Source organism: Macrobrachium nipponense, chromosome 8 (genome assembly GCF_015104395.2).
Source record: "Macrobrachium nipponense isolate FS-2020 chromosome 8, ASM1510439v2, whole genome shotgun sequence".
NCBI lineage: Eukaryota > Metazoa > Arthropoda > Malacostraca > Decapoda > Palaemonidae > Macrobrachium > Macrobrachium nipponense.
Window position 1 is genome coordinate 19,642,316 of NC_087203.1, and position 14,808 is coordinate 19,657,123.

The following is a 14,808-nucleotide window of genomic DNA, read 5'->3' on the forward strand; positions in this document are numbered from 1 at the left end:
ATAGCCTTGGCGTTGTACACAAGACACATGCAGAGGTCGAATTCATGTTAATGGAAGCTCATGGGAAGAAGTTATGACGCATAATCATGTGCCGCAGCAAGCAACATCAGCAATGAAGAAAATGGTTTCAAGTCTTCGTGGAACAGCCTAGTTCTTCTAATGATGTTCCAAGACGAGTAATCTAGGAGACTCGAGTTTCTTTGCCAGAAGAAGCCAGGTTTTACTACCTAAATATACTTCATTGCAACGAAGTGTTCAACGTAGAAGAAAAAGAGGTGGTGACCCAATTCCAGCACCTAACAGCGTCAGTGATATTGTATTACCTGACCATTTGCGTGTAACACACAGAGGGGAACCTATTGTATGATTCTGGTGCTGAAGATACCAACAGAATATTAATTTTCTCGACTGCAAAAAATATTGAACTTCTTAAAGAAGGCAAAAACTGGCTTGCAGATGGCACATTTAAAGTAGCCCCACGCCTTTTCCACCAACTTTATTATTCATATGTTCTGTGAAGGATGTGTTGTCCCAGTGATATACTTTTGCAAAATAAAACACAGGATTCATATGAAAGGGCATTAAGGACATTTTGAATTTAGCCCCGCCCCGGATATGACGCCCAATACTATGCTTTGTGATTTTGATAAGGCTTTTCAAAATGCATTTTCAAATGTGTTTGAAGGCACGCAAACAAGTGGTTGCTTTTTTCATTTGGCTCAGTGTATATGGCGGAAAATACAGGCTTTAAATCTTACACAGTTATATATAAGCGAGGAGCATATTCGAAAACATTGTAAGATGTTGGTAGCCTTAGCTTTTGTGCCAGCTGATAATATTTGCGAGGTATTTGAATGTTTGCCAAATGTTATGCCTCCTGAATTGGAAGTGATAACGAATTATTTTGAGGATATGTGGATTGGTCATCCCTTCCGACGCCGTAGGAGAGGTGCTATTTTTAAACCTGTTATGGACTCTTTTTGGTCGGGTGCAGGGAGACATACCAAAGTCCAGTAACTCGTTAGAAGGGTGGCACCGAAGTCTTCAGTTAACATTGGGTTATAACCACCCACCCTCTCATAAGTCCGTGGAGTTTTTTAAATTGGAGCAAGACAACGCAGAGAAAAGGATACTGAGAATCAAAGCTAGACACGACGATTCCAGAAAAACAGCAAATTATCAGAGAACAGCTAAGGCAATAAAAACCCTAGTTAGTAAATAAGGGAATTGAGCAAATAAATTGGAATACTTACAAAATATAAGCTACCTCATTGAATTGTAGAAATAAATTAGTATGAATATTTTTGTACAGGAATATTTCATAGTATGTCGTTTCAAAAAATATTTGTCTACTTTTTAAAATTCAATAATATGTTTCAAATATAAAATTAATGTGATCACTGTTTTCTTCGTTTTCCATGTTCTTATTTTATTTCGCAAATTGTCTTTGGGCTGAAAAATCCTTGCCCTGAATCGTCATGCGCAGAATTTGCCTCTAAGCTGAATTGTCGGCGCGGAATTGCCTGTGCGTCATACATACATGCATACATGCACACATGCATACATACATGCATACATACATGCATGCATACATAACAGCATATACATACATACTACATACATAACATATTTCTTATTATATAATTTGTTACGTACATCGTAAAAGTTTTCATATACACAAATACTAAGCCACAAATCTCGTTTAATATCAAATACACAGAACCTCGGAACAAAATAATTTACACCTTAGTGTCAATCGAGGAATTTTGCTCCTATCCGCCAAAGAAATTAGTTTTTTTTGCCTAATGGAAGTTCGTTGTTAAGACGTCTTTGAAAAGACTAACGGAAGCCACGACCTCAACGCGAATTCCGGAGGATTTTTCTTCTGGGTGGAATTCCTTCGATCATCAATTGAAGATGGACGTCTGACTCTTAAGAGCTACATTTAGTTTCCTTTAATTCTGTGAAGTCCTTGCAGTCATGTGAGAGATACGAAAAGGGTAATTCAAGTGGAAAGATTTGTTGATATCGTGAAACGCTAGTTTTCCTTTTAAGCTCTAAAATAATCTAATTATCTAAGAAAAATTATACATTTTTCTCTTATATCATTAACGTTTTCAGTTTTTTTTTTTTCAAAAATTCTGCAAAAACTGATATTTTTAACATATGACGTTTTTCATGCTGCAGCGTACGATAAACCGAGACCTTTTTTTAACAAGATTAAGAAAAAGGATTTGTTTTTATTTTCTTTCATGCTCTTTTAATTCTTTTTTATTTAATACCTCCGGCTTTAAATTCAGATTTGGATGCATTTCAATTCATTTTCATTTAATGTTTCCAAGTTTGGATGTAAATGCGTTAGACTTGTAAAACAGTAATAACAAGATCAACTAAAAAAAAAATCGCTTCAAATAAGACTTTCATTTCGTTACATATATTTATATTTACTTTCAAGAGTATACCAAAATCTGTATGCATTTCTTTCAAACATTTTCTCATGTAGCGTGCGCTTCAAATTTGGGTTGCATTTTCGAAAATGTAGAGGATGGTTTTCGGGAACTGGAAAGGGAAACATTAAGTTATCATCACATACCGATTGTAAATTACACTGGTCATTATGGAACGACATATCTGTGTTTTGTTATGGACAAAGTTAATTAAATAATAAATTTTAAAATCGGTACAGAAATTTCATGCTAGGCATGTCTGCATTTCCATACATAGGTTTCAATGGAGAGATATTAAACCCCTCCGCCGTGATTCTTAATGATCCATGTAATTCAAGACTAAAAATGCATCAGTAATAAAAATTGCAATTAGTGATACTGTTAAATACTACTTTCATAGGTACTCTCTTTCTTTTACTCAAATTTAAGTACGGCTGGTTCATATCAAATTTATGGAAATGGTTTCGAGAACAGGGGTTATGATAAATAAAAATAGAAAAATAAAAGAGATTCTCACAACAAATAGTTCTCTTCGTCTTCATCTCATTAAATTCTAATGTTCCCATTAATAAAGTGCCGTTTAAGAGAGCTTGTATTGTTATAAGGCTCCGAGCTTAATCTTAATGCTACAACAGTTCACTTTACGGCCTAATGTAGAGATCGTATGAGGGAAAAAATCTGAAATAATCACAGCGTTTTCTTGATCAATAAACATTTTCTATTTTCTCATTTTATTCTCCTTTGCTTCCCTAATGGCAAGACAGTTTTCGAGACAAAACAAGAACCTAAACTTTTCAGAAATTTATCAGGCAAATTTTTCTTTTTATAATTATTTTTATGAGGTATTTTATTGCTGTGGAAATCCTTTTTAACATGTTAAAAGTAACATTTTGATTCGCTGTACAACGGTATAGCCTACTGGAATGCATTATAGTGGTTCACATCCATACGGGAATATGTTCCCGGATTTAAATTCTTATATACATATGGTCTCGTTTTTGAGAGTTTCATGGAAATGTTTGTGCTTTGGATAATCGGAAAGAATTTATAGAGGAAGCTACTGTCTTAAAAATAAAAGGAACATATTATGTTTTACTGGCGACTGTTCCCAAGAGCTCAAGCAGTGTGTTCCTCGCCCGTCAGATGACTTCGTAGATTTAATTTAGTGAAATCAGTAACAGGAGAATTGAAAAGAAATTGACCCTTTCTCTTCCTCTTATGCAAAGATTCACCACCTTGTTCCCAGTCACCGAGAGATATTTCCACCACTTTTCTTTGGGGTTTGGGGTTCTGCTGATCTTTCTTTTTTATTTAAATCTTCAACTGAAAACCCTTATGGACACAAACAACAGACTATAAACCTTAGAGGGCTCCCAAATGAAAGCAGTCTGCTGAGAGAGACTAGTTATAGGAAAAGGGGTTAAATAACTGGATATGACGGAATAAAAAATAGACAGATACTTTTGTTGTATGGTGTTTCTACGTTGCATGGAACCAGAGGTTATTCAGCAACAGGACCAACGGCTTTACATGACTTCCGAACCACATCGAAAGTGAACTTCTATCACTAGAAAATAAACTGATATACCTGTATTCAGGAAACGTCAGTAGAAAGCAGGAATGAAACTGGTACTTTCTTAAAACATTTTAGGGTCAGAAGCTTCACAACTGCACTGGGCAAACTCCTCCACATTTCGGCTAAAACCAAAATAAAACTTCTAGTAAACTGAGTACTTCAAAACAACACTCTCTTTGCAGCAGCAGCCTGTCTAGTGTTGAGACCAATAATATCTACGTAGGTCAGGATGTCTGTTGCTGTAGTACATTTGATGCAACATACAATGAGCTCGTTTTATGTCTATGTCACAAGTCAGTACACTATACTGGAGACAACACTCCAAACAAGGGAGAGAGTTTAAACAAGTATATAAAATAGCTTCATAACGAAACATTCTAAATTAATTCCGCAAGATTCAAAGTGTTTCACGAACACAGTAAGCAATATTACATGTTCCTCAAACGTCAATTTCTTATCAAAGGTTCCATGTTAAGACAATCAAAACGGTACCATTTAAATCATGCAAAAACAAAATAGTTCGGGATCGACTAACTTTACAGGGGTTAAACTTAAGAGTCCCAACTCCTGCTCTCTTCAATGCGTGCCAGATTTATATTACAGGATTCTGTAACCACAGACCTAAAGCATGGAGGAAAAAAAGCTAAAGAGTACCAGCATCGGCATATGCAGTAATTTGTTCTGCATACCTTGCTACATTTCACTAGTATATAGATAATGAAGGGCAAATGTCCAAGACCACTACCTTGAGGAACATCTGACTTTGAAATGACATTACTAAAGCTACTATGCAAAGGCCATCAACACAGATCCTCTTGGTTCTGCGTATCAAGACTTCATTCATAGTAATAAAAATAACACCAATTCCCAATAATCTTGGATTGAAGGCAAATGCTTTAGAATTCACAGAGTCAAAGGGAGCATTAAAATCTAAACCAACCCTGCATGAATCTACAACCTTTAAGAACGGTAGATAGATATGCGTGCATCAAAATATCAAGGCTTTTATAAGACCCAAACAGTATTGCTGGTAGGAGGTTATTATCAGCAACAAATCTATAAAGAAACATAGAAAGCAGCTTCTCAAACTCTTAGATAAAACAGGGGTAACTGAAATCAGAATATATTCTGACAGAGATGCAGCAGTGTTCCCTGTCTTCGAAACAGAATGAAAATTTACAGTTCCCTTTAGTGTTATCCCAGATACAATGATTTCAGTTTAAAATTCTATTTGTTGTTTAATATTTGTAAATATTTAAAAAAACCGTGTTTGTATAAGCGACATTATATACATGCATGCATGTGTATCTATAATATCGTGTTATACAATATACATATATACATACATATAAATAGTATATATGATATATCATTTGGGAGGTAAAGTGAATTTAGATATTAAAGGACATTTGTAGCTGAATGATATAATATATATATATAATATAATATATATATATATATATATATATATATATATATAATTTTCTCTCTCTCTCTCTCTCTCTCTCTCTCTCTCTCTCTCTCTCTCTCGGGCGCGCACAGCTTTACACACACACATCGGTTTATTATATATATATATATATAATATATATATATATATATATATATTATATAGTATATATATCATATTTTCTTTTTTTTTCTTATATATAAATATAATAATATATATATATTTATATAAATTATATACATATATAATATATTATATAAATATATATATATATTAATATAAAATTATATATAATATAATATATATAGATAATATATATAATATATATATAAATAAAATCTATATAATATATATATAAATAAATATATATAATCTATAAACAAAGAAACATATAACAATAAAAAAAAAAAAAAAAAAATATAAAAAAAAAAAAAGAAACAAATAAAATATATATAGATATATAAAAAAATAAAAAATACTAATACTTAGATAATATATATATAATATTATATAATATAAATAGTATATATCAAACAAATGTGTGTGTAAAGCTGTGCGCGCCCGAGAGAGAGAGAGAGAGAGAGAGAGAGAGAGAGAGAGAGAGAGAAAATTATTGTTAAAATAAGACTCCAATGTTGTAGAAATGGGTCGATTGTCAATAATGTACGATAGGGTTCGATGAAAAACATTCGGTAATAAATTAATATAATGATTCATCGATGCAAATCATTTCGGTTACATCTCCGTTCAAAGTATCGAGATACTTTAACATGAGCGCAAGTGGCATCATATATTCCCCATCGTCATATTTCACTTCTACTCTTAGAAGAGACAATGATAGATGTTCCCTGTATCAATGGAAATCGTGAAGTAATAACCTGAACACTCCCAGCGAAGAGAGATTAAGTCTACGTCACTCTGTCGCCTTGAAACAACAAAATGTTTCATTGCTTGAGAGGCCTCCATCGCACATTATAAGATTTTCGCACGTCTTCAATAATGGAAAAAATCATTTGTATTCGAGTCATCAAAACCAGCGAACTAATTAAATCAAACGAAGCTTTTTAACGGCAATCGACAGAGTTGGTGAGATGCTGACTACTGGTAAAAGGTCAACAGATGCTACAAGAAATGGAAAGGCTAAATATAGCAAATTTCCCTTTTTCAGATGATGCAGTTCCTTGCGATAACACCGGGTGATATTGTCAGTGACAGAGACAAAGGTAGTTCCCAGCCAATCAAGAGGAGTTTCATATTACTATAAGCGAAAAAGTCGAGGAAACTACATAAAAGATGCAGAAAACGAACTTAATCATATTTTATGAATTCAGTCTGCACTATTGATAACACCACCTCCACTGAATGAATTAACAGTTATGAATAAAATAAATAGTGTAGTATGAAGTACTGTAGTTTGAGTATGTAGCATTAAGCTCCAGAATAACGGAAATTGTTGGAAAGATTTGTTCATTTTTGCTTCATGATGACTGACTTTAAAAAGCAGTCAGTTGGTAACGTTCTACTGGCCTCGTAATCTCGGGGCTAGAGTTCGCTTCCCCATCAGGGAGCGAAGTGAGGCTGTTTACCACCACGAGTGACGTCATGTTGGGGAGTTGGGGTCACCCGGCTGACGTCTGCCCGAGAGGCAATAGCCTGGGGAGGATTGAAACTGACGGATTTGGCTGACCTTTTGACCGCAACACACTGTGTCGAATATCAGTTTCCAAGATTATTAAGAAGTAACGTTCTAATGAAAGCGTGCAATGATAAGCATTGAGAAAATACAGTATAGCCTAGACTGTGGGCTGGGCATTACACTTGATATACAGATATATATTTTAACTTCTTTAAAATATGAGGAACGCAGATCTATTTCCATGAACGGACTAAATCCGTAAATGGAATGGAAAGGAATCGAATGTGAAATTTAGGCTTGAAGCCAAGCACTGGAATCCAGATGGATTGAATCCGTAAATGGTGCAGAACTGTCAAAGGAACATTATACATAATCCTGATTCAACGAAAACCCCTAATATACTTGGTATTTTTTACGTATTTTGATTAAAAATTATTATTAAGATTAGTATTATCAGCGCATGTAACTGCATACAGTAATAAAAAAAGTTATCTTCATGAAATCTGTCGAAAACCCAAAAATAAAAAGCAAACTTGAGAGACTAATGTAAACACACTCGCTTTCTCAAGTAAAACCACTTTGCAAAAATGGCACACATTCCCCTTTGGTCTTCCATAAAATTAGCACACATTCCCACTTTAGTCTTCCATAAAAATTGCATGCATTCCCACTTTCGTCTTCCATAAAAATTGCACACATTTCCACTTTGGTCTTCCATAGATACTACGAGTCTGCTCCTATCAGTTTTTAAGCCTTGATGTAGATTCCCTATTCACAAAAGTACCAGTACAGGACGTTCTACAGTTTTTGATGGAAAAATTAGCTCCCTATTCAGATCATTTCCCACTGGCCCTTGACAAAATTAATATAGTTAGTTGAATTGTGTATCTAATTACGTATTTCCATTGGGGAGTCATTCTATAAGAAAAAATTTGGTTATAGCATGGTTAGCCCTTTAAGTCCTGTTTTAGCTAATCTATCCATAGAATACTTTGAAACTATAGTAATAAATGCAATAAAACCCAAAAACATGCTGTGGATGAGATATGTAGATGATACTCTATTTTAAGATAATAGGTGGGGCAATTTCAACAGATTCCTTTCAAAATTAAAAGCATTAGTGCCCAGCATCAAAGTAAAAGTTGAGTGGGAACAGACAACAAAATTCCTTTTCTTAATACCTTAATAATTAGACATGACAGAATACAAATTTAACATACACAGGAAACCAACATTCTCACTTCCATATATTCACTACTATAGTTATGACATTTCCATCAAGATAGGTGTAGCCAGCAATCTATTCTTAAGAGCCTTACGAATTTGTTCCCAGATTTCCTGGAAAAGGAATTTGAACTAATTCGTAAGTAGCTTTCGTCTTAAAGGTATCCTGACCATATAATTGAGAGGGCGATTCATAAAGCAATGTAATTTTCCAAGAAGCCCCAAGGACAAGACCAGACGCACATGCAACCATAAAATAAAAATCCCACACCTGGACAGATTCAAGATGGTGACACAGACTCTCGGAAAATCTAGCGCTTTTGCATCTACCTACCCAAATACCCTAGCCAAATCCCTTATTAACGTCCAACAAAAGCCAATCCCCAAAGACACAGTTGTATACGAAATCCCATCTGGACTGTGACCAATCCTACATCAGTTTTACAGGAAAATCACTTCCCGAGATTAATACATAACAAAACCCATCGGTAGGTATGGACAAGTGAGCTCACCTATTTTTAACCATGCAAATAACCATAACCACAGAATTAACTGGAATTTGTAACTTATAATTTATAATAGCAAATGCTGGTACAAAAGCCAAATGATAGAGTCAGCCTTGATTAAACAGACAGGCAATAAACATCTCAAAGGGCGGCTAAGATTGTGATATAGATAAAATCCTCATTCAACCAAGGCTAAGATGATTAGAGAGAAAGTATCAACTGGGGTGACCTAGTTAAACAGCTTACCTGTGGATGGATCTCTCAGTATAAAAACTGCCTTTTCTGTAATACAGTACTTACTTTTTATATTTTTGGCATTTTTATGGGTTCTTTTGTTAGATATAGATATATAGATATATATATATATATATATATATATATATATATATATATATATATAGAGATATATATATATATATAATATATTTATATATCATATATATATATATATATATATATATATATATATATATATATATTTATATTATATATATCTATAAAAATATATATATATATATATATATATATATAGATATATATATAATAAATCTATATATATACTATATATCTATATATATATATATATATATATATATATATATATAATATATTATACTATATATATATATATATAATCTATATTATATTACCATATATATAATATATATTTATTCTCAGTGAAATAGTTAATTTAGTTAATGATGTAAAAGTGTTAAACATGTTAAAGTCAAGCGACCATAGAATGGTGAGAAGTAAAATTTGTCTAATCTAAAGAAAGAGAAAAAACTAATTTTAAGAAAGAAAATAAACACTCCTGCAATAAGAGAAAAATCTGACGAGTATAGTTTAGCAATACAAAATAGATACTCCCAGCTACATGATGAAATGGAAGCAAGTAAAGAAGAAATGAATAGTAACTTAACAAAATTTGTATTAGAATCAGCACAAGGGATAAGTGGAAAAGTTCCTAAACAAGATCAAAGAAAACTCAGAAAAACACCAAAAATTAGAGAAACCAATTGGAAATAAGGGTTAAATCCAAGAGAGATGAAATAGAACTAGCAGAACTATCCAAAACAATAAACAAACTAAAAACCCAAGACATTCGTAAACACAATCAGACCAAAAGGGAGGAAACACTAAAGAAGGGAAGAAACATCGAGTTGATAAAAAGAAGACTTGGAACAGGCGCCAACAGATATTTGCTCTAAAGGATGAAAATGGAAATATTATCAACAAAAAAGATGGAATGATAAAATTACTGAGGATCTCTATAAAACGCTGCATAATAGTGATATAGGCAATACCTCTGTCAATAGAAATAATGAAACTGACCCGGTACCAGGAGTAACAGTAGGGGAAGTAAAGAAAGCATTAAAAGCCATGAAAACACACAAAGCTGCAGGAGAAGATGGCCTAACAATTGATTTAATAAATGGAGATTTCTTAATAGCGAAACTCGCTGAACTTTACACAAAATGTTAGCAAGAATACTTCATACCTATAGCTTGGAAAAACTTTATCATTATATTAATTTGCAAAAAGGGAGCTGCAAAAGACCTGAAAAATTACCGCCCAACAAATTTACTCTCAGTAGTATATAAAATATTTACAAAGATCATAATAGGCCGAATAGAAAAACAGCTAGAATTTTATCAACCAAGAGAGCAGGCAGGTTTTAAAAGCGAATTTTCAACAACTGACCATATCCATGTAATTAACCAGCTAAAGGAAAAATCAACAGAGTATGACAAACCACTATGTATGGCATTTGTAGACTCTGAGAAAGCTTTTGATTCTGTCAAAACTTCGGCAGTAATGAAAGCCCTCCAAAAGCAGGGAATAGATGAATTTCATGTTAGAACACTTGAAGATAATATTATCTATACGGGTAGTCCAGAAATCCTAAAACTACATGAAGATAGTGAGAAATTTCCGATTGAGAGAGGAGTTAGACAAGGAGACCCCATCTCTCCTAAATTATTCACAGCGTGCCTAGAAGTAGTTTTTAAGAAATTAGATTGGGAAGATGTAGGAATTAACATTGATGGGAATACCTTAAAAACTTAAGATTTCTAGATGACATAGTTCTACTCGGCGAACCAGGGGAGAGAATCACAACAAATGATTTGAATAGAGAAAGAAAGCAGAAATGGAGGACTGAAAATTAATGAGTAAAAAGAGATAATGTTCAATGAAAATGCAGAGGGGCGACAAATAAGGGTTATGGATGAACCTCTAAGAGATTGTTAATGAATATACGTACAACTCTGAATAGTCGATATACCTTTAAAATTTCAAAATCAATATTTATGGAAATTTACATTCTATAACAAAATGACATTAGCCTAGAGCCCTAGAGCGTATATTTGAACCGTCCGTGGCCTGTAACTCCACCTAAGGGGTTTAAAAGGACAACATACGTAACCAATTTAAAGGGACGCACGTGAGTACCGCATGGCAATACTGTTTATTTTCCCTTTTCTAGACGTTTTTTTATCTGTCTTTCTAGTGATTTCTGGCAACACTCTCTAACACTCCTTTCATAAGACTCACGTGACTTACACTACACCAGAGCTTGCAAAGGGAGAACATATTTTTGTTGCGCTCATTGCTGGTTAAACAAAACCCCTCTGCATGATTTGGCAATGTGATAACACCCAGCAGTGAAGCGTAAAATTGCCGTTAAAAGCGCAAAAAAAAAAAAAAAAGAGAGAGAGAGAGATGCCGACGGCTGTGGATCTGAACACAAAGTGAGTTGGTAGCAACAACCTGTAGTAAATATCAAAATTATAAGAATATTCTTCGCCTATAAAATAAAACGTTATATGTTCAAGAATGATGTGTGTAAGAATAACGCCAATTATGAAATAAATAACCAAGGTATGTTGTACACAAAGTTCCAGAAGTCAAGCGACAAACTTCAGAATTGATCGTACTCTTCTAGAAACTCGTGGGGTTGCCAGTTACTATATTTTATTCCAATTATTGTCATGCTCTATATTTGATAATATGTATCAGTGATTAACTGTAGAAGCACAGAAAGTGTTTCCCCAGTGAATGATCAATGTTAGTTCAATAACTGTTTATCAAAAGGAAAAATAGAAAAATAAATTTCCCCATACAAACATCTGCGGCTCTCAATGTGTGATACCAAGTGTTCACCATAGAGTGAGTGGCAGCAGGAACTGAGTGCATAAGCATTGGCCTAATGTGATTTGTAAATTAACTTTCTACGTTTATAGCATTATATCGAAATTTATTATGATTTCTTTTGATAAAGCACACAGAAGTTTAGTATCTGATTAAATGAATTATAAATAAGACAAGTTGGTGTGAAAAAAAAAAAATCCAAGTTATATGGGCGTTTAGCATTGGCTACATGGTTAGGTCTACTCAAGAATCAAGGAAATATATTTTCCAGTTTGTTAGTTAATAATTTTATCGAATTCCTCAATTGTGCAAATTTTTGCATGTGGAATTGCGTTCAGGGTCGCATCAAACGAGTATTTACGTAGGTTAATCCCCCCCCTTTTTTCAGTGCATAAGTGAGACTGTTCTTGTCATACGATCGCAAGTGTGAATATGCTTGGCGAGCATTATTTTAATTCGAGTATCTCCTGTTATGCTCTCTCTCTCTCTCCCCTCTCTCTCTCTCTCTCTCTCTCTCTATCTCTTCAGGACCTTTTTATCTAGTCAGGAATAACCAGAGACCTGTTTTAAGAATCGAGCACTAGGCCTATTGGTCATGCTCAGGTGCTTCTATATATATATATATATATATATATATATATATATATATATATATATAAATATATATATATATATATATATATATATATATATATATATATATATATATATATATATATATATATATATATATATAATCCAAAAAAACTCATAAATTTCTGTTATACAATAATGCTTTACTGATCGAACCAACTGTTTACTGTTTGCCCATGAAAATATGAATTTGGGTGATATCACTCCTTATGATACGCCCACTTAAATTTCACGGCTGGAATAGGATTAGAAGACTTGAGGTAAAAGGTTGGAGTGAAAAAGGAGGAGTCAGGAGTGTGGGTAGATGTAGAGGTATAGGTTTGGGTCTGTCGTCTCCCTACTTAACCAGGTGGTGATTTTACGGGTGTTCTGGTTGCTTGCGACAGTCTATCTTAATTTAGCGAATCTGTTTCCCAGGTGCAAAGACAGGTCCTGGTGTCGGTCCTAATGGTTCTATCTTTGCCTAAATAACAGAGCGGCCCTGCATTGTAAGCCTTGCTATGCCAGGAAACTAGGGCCTAGTCACCTGATGGGAAGGACCCCTAGCAGACCCCACCCTTCCGCCAGGGACTGAGGAATTCTGGGGGCGATTTGTTTGGGAGAGAAAGTCCGGCGAGTAATGGAAACTCACACGAGGGAAATACAAAGACCTTCCCAAAGATATCTATAACGGAGCCAGTATCACTTGAAGATATCAAATGGACGAAAGGAAAAACCAGGCTGGGATCGGCACCTGGACCAGACAGGGTACGTCCAGGCGAATTTAGATCTGCCGACGATCGAAAAATTATGACGCTGTATAATACCATCTTGAGATACAGCATAGTAACAAAAATGGCTGCTACAGGACAGACCACCCTCATCCCAAAGAAAGACAACCCAACTGACCCGAGTGACTTTAGACCCATTGCAGTCACCTCGGTCGTCACTCGGGGGTTACATAAAATACTGGCAAAGTGGCTGGCGGACCGGATCCCGACTTCAGCTAGGCAAAAAGGATTCAAGGCAGAAGACGGGGTTGGCGCAAATCTACTGATTCTCGAAGAACTAATCAGTAAGGCTAAGGCCAAATCCACGAGCCTATACTTAGGCTTCGTCGACTTCAAGAAGGCCTTTGACTCGGTTGGCCACAATGCCATTTTAGAAGTCCTAAAAGAACGTCAGCTAGATACGAATTCCATCGAGTATCTAGCAAACTATTATAGAAAAACCCGAACCAAGATCATGGACGCGGAGATACAAGTAAAGAGGGGCGTTATGCAGGGAGATCCTCTCCCCCCCATAATATTCAACATCACCCTCGAAGCGGCTTTGGACAAGCTACCAGCTGGAATTGGGGCCCAACTGGAGACGGAAATGATAAAGTATATAGCCTTCGAGGACGATATCGTTGTGGTGGCAACTTCGAGAGAAAAGCTGAAAGCAGGAATAGAGAAACTTTTAAATGAAGCAGGCAAACTGGGCCTCGAGCCTGGATTGGAAAGGGGTGTGCCACCCTCGGAATCGTCGGCGATAGGACGAAGAAAACCTGGTACCAGGATGGCCGACCAATCGCGTACCAGGGAACTGAAATACCAGCGATAAAGCCCGGAGAAGTCTACAAGTGTTTAGGAATAGAAGAGGGCGCTGACACAAAGACAAATGGGAAAAAGGTGATAGAGAAATTAAGAAACTGCCTGTGCTATCTACAAAAGGCACCGCTGAAGCCCCAACAAAAACTCTGGGCTCTGAAGAAAGTGGCCATACCCCGAATGAAGCACATGGCAATAAACGGACGGCTTAAAAAATACCACCATCTAGACGCCGAAGTAAGAAAATTTATAAAGAAGGCCCTACACCTCCCAAAGGACATCCCCAATGCGGCCCTATATACTTCGCTGGAGGAAGGAGGAATGGGGATATATAACTTCAAAACACTTGTCCCTGTAGAACTAAGGAACAAGTGGGGCAATGGCTTAAGTCAGCACAAGACCCAGTGGTGGCTGGACTTCCAAGAGTAAAATTCGAGGCAACATCGGGAGAAGCTACGCAGAAGAATGTACAGATGCTGTGGCAAGAGAAACTCATCAATTCAGTTGATGGATCAGGTCTGAGTGAGGCAGCCCAGGGACTGCGGCACAACTGGATTGATGCCGGAACATCTCTAGTCCCTGGAGGCAGGTTTTGTAACCTAGTTAAATTAA